Consider the following 4,058-nt stretch of genomic DNA (forward strand, 5'->3'; position numbering starts at 1 on the left):
AATGGCAACGTTTTCTCTCGCTTCTGTTTACTGTTACTATGACCACGGCCATCCCTTTGTTGTTGCCTAGGTTTGTTATCATGTATCATTTCAATTAACGGCATCAGTCTATGGAGTGCTCATAAAAACTTTAATCGATAAAAACAATAAACTGGAAAATTTTCTCAAATCAACGATAACACTGAGAGCGCAAATTCGATATAAAAAAACAAAAACAAGTAAAAGTGTGCTAAGTTCGGCCGAATCTTATATACCCTCCACCATAGATCACATTTGTAGAGTTCTTTTTCCGATATCTTTTTTTAGGCAAACAAAGGATAGAAGAAAGGATTTGGTATAATATTGGAGCTATTGTATATCAAGTTATGGTTCGATTCGAACCATAATTGAATCGAATGTTGAAGACCATAGTAGAAGTCATTGTGTAAAATTTCAGCCAATTCGAGTAAGAATAGCGCCCTTTCGGGGCTCAAGAAGTAAACTCGAGAGATCGGTTTATATGGGAGCTGTACCAAGCTACAGACCGATTGGGACCATATTTGACAGGTACGTTGAAGGTCATGGGAGAAGCCGTTGTACAAAAATTCGATCGCTTTATATGGCAGCTATATCAGGTTATGGACCGATTTAGACCATACTTAGCACAGTTGTTGGAAACCATATCTTTACACGTCGTGCAAATCGGGTAGGAGTTGCGCCCTCTAGAAGCTCAAGGCTCCAGGCTTCAGATCGGTTTATATGACAGCTATATCAGGTTATGGACCGATTTCCACCATATGTTGGAAGTCATAACAAAACACGTCATGCAAAATATCAGCCAAATCGGATAAGTGGCTCAAGAAGTCAAGATCCAAAATCGGTGTATATGGCAGCTGTATCAAAACTTGGACCGATATAGCCCATTTACAATCCCAACCGACCTACACTGATAAGGAGTATTTGTGCCAAATTTCAAGCGGCTAGCTTTACTCCTTCGAAAGTTAGCGTGATTTCGACAGACAGACGGACGGACGGACATGGCTAGACCAACTTAAAATGTCACGACGATCAAGAATATATATACTTTATGGGGTCTTAGACGAATATTTCGAGGAGTTACAAACAGAATGACGAAATTAGTATAACCCCATCCTATGGTGGAGGGTATAACAGCGTTTGATAGTAATTGTAATTATGATATTTGTTATAAGGTTGAGGGTTTTGAATGTACAATAGAACCAGGAATAATGGGTTTCTCTTTGCTTTTTTTTATACCCACCACCGTAGGATGGAGGTATACTATTTAAGTCATTCCGTTTGTAACATCTCGAAATATTCGTCTAAGACCCCATAAAGTATATATATTATGGATCGTCTCGACGTTCTGAGCCGATCTAGCCATGTCTGATCACGATAGCGGGCGAACGCGTAAAGCTAGCAGCTTGAAATGTTGCACATATACTTAATATTGATGTAGATCGTTTAGGGAATGAAAATGGCCCATAACGGTTCAGATTTAGACATAGCTCCCATACAAACCGATCTCCTAATTTGACTTCTTGAGCCCCTGGAAGCCGCAATTTTTGTACGATTTGGCTGAAATTTTGCATGTGGTGTTCTGTTATGACTACCAACTACAGTGCCAAGTACGGTAACAATTGGTTTATAACCTAATATCGTTCCCATGTCCTAATATGATTTCTTGAGCCCTTATAAGTCGTAGTTTTAATTGGATTTGGCTGAAATTTTGCATGTAGTGTTCCCTCATAACTTCCAACAACTGTGCCTAGTATGGTCCAAATCTATAACCTGAAAATTTGCATGCAACGGTGTCAAATACGGTCCAAATCAGTCTATAACCTAATATAGCTCCCATGTAAACCGGTCTCTTGATCATCCTGGTTCGGTTCCTAGAAGCTTTAAATTTTTTTGGTTTTAAAGAAGTTTGTTATGTAGAATACAATTATTCGCTTCAACTAAATTTATTTTGTATAAATTTTTAGCAGAATCCATGGTGGTGGGTTCCCAAGATTCGGCCCGGCCAAACTTAGAACGCTTTTATTTTTTTTATACCCTACACCACCACTGTGGCACAGGGTATTATAACTTTGTGCATTTGTTTTCAACGCTTAGAAGGAGAAGAGCTAGACCCATTGATAAGTATACCGATCGACCCAGAATCACTTTCTGATACGATTTACCCATGTCCGTCTGTGAGTTCATGTAATCTTGTAATCAACGTGCAGGTCGTATTTGTTATCCAATCACGAAATTTTGCATTTATCACTTTTTTGGCCCAAGGACGAACGCTATTTATTTTGGTAAAAATCGGTTCAGATTTATATATATAGCTCCCATATATATGTATCGCCCGATTTGCACTTAAATTGCCGTAGTAGCTACAATTTTCATCCAATCTGCACAAAATTTGGCACGGAATGTTTCGTTATTGACCTTAACAAATCTGCAAAATTACGTCAAAATCGGTTCAGATTTAGATATAGCTCCCATATATATGTATCGCCCGATTTGCACTTAAACGGCCGTAGTAGCTACAATTTTCAACTGATCTGCACAAAATTTAGCATGTATTGTTTTGTTACTGATCCTAATATATCTGAGAGATTTCACCAAAATCGGTTCAGATTTGGATATAGCTCCCATATATATGTATCGCCTGATTTGCACTTAAATGACCGTAGTTACTACAATTTTCAACGAATCTGGACAAAATTTGGCATAAATTGTTTTGTTACTGATCTTAACATACTTGCAAGATTCCATCAAAATCGGTTCAGATTTGGATATTGCTCCCATGTATATGTATCGCACGATTTCCACTTATATGGTTGTAATAAACACAATTTGTAACAGATCTGCACAAAATTTAGCACGGATTGTTTTGTTACTGATCTTAATATATCTGCGAGATTTCATCAAAATCGGTTCAAATTTGGATGTAGCACCCATACATATTTATCACCGGATTTGCTCTTATATGACCGTGGTAACAGCAATTTTCAAACGATCTGTTTGAAAGTCGGTTCAGATATAGATGTAGCTTTCATATACATATATATTATATATCGCCCTCCGCACGACTTTTGCCTTTCCTTACTGGTTTTTATACCCACCACCGTAGGATAGGGGGGTCTATTAATTTAGTTATTCCGTTTGCAACACATCGAAATATCAATTTCCGACACTACAAAGTATATATATTACGGATCGTCGTAAAATTCTAAGACGATTTAACGATGTCCGTTTGTCTGTCTGTCTATCTGTCTGTCCGTCCGTCTGTTGTAATCACTCTACAACCTTCAAAAATTGAGATATTGAGCTGAAATTTGACACAGATACGTCTTTTTGATGCACGCTGGATAAGTTCTTGAACGGGCCAAATCGGACTATATTTGGAAATAGCTGCTATATAGACCGATTTTCCGAAAAAGGATCTAATGCCCATAAATGCTTTATTTTCCGATTTCGCTGAAATTTGAAACAGTGAGCGGTTTTAGGCCTCCCGACATCTGATCCAAATATGGTCCATATCGGACTATATTTATATATAGCTGCCATATATACCGATCTGCCGATAAAGGGTCTGAAGCCCATAAAATCTTTATTTATTACCCAATTTGGGTGAAATTTGGAACAGAGAGTTATCTTAAGCCTCTTGATATCTGACCTAAATGTGGATCAAATCGTACTGTATTTAGGTGTAGCTGCCATATAGACCGATCTTCCATAATAAATTTTTATTTTTTAACCGATTTCGCTGAAATTTGAAACATTGAGTAGTTTTACGCCTCCTAACATAGAACCCAATTAGAGTTCAGAATGGACTTTATTTAGATATAGCTGCCATATATACCGATCTGCCGATAAAGGGTCTGAAGCCCATAAAATCTTTATTTATTACCCAATTTGGGTGAAATTTGGAACAGAGAGTTATTTTAAGCCTCTTGATACCTGACCTAAATCGTACGGTATTTAGGTATAGCTGCCATATAGACCGATCTCCAGATAAAGGGTCTAAAGCCCATAATAAAATTTAATTTTTAACCGATTTCGCTGAA

This window comes from Stomoxys calcitrans, chromosome 2, assembly GCF_963082655.1.
Source record: "Stomoxys calcitrans chromosome 2, idStoCalc2.1, whole genome shotgun sequence".
Classification (NCBI taxonomy): Eukaryota; Metazoa; Arthropoda; class Insecta; order Diptera; family Muscidae; genus Stomoxys; species Stomoxys calcitrans.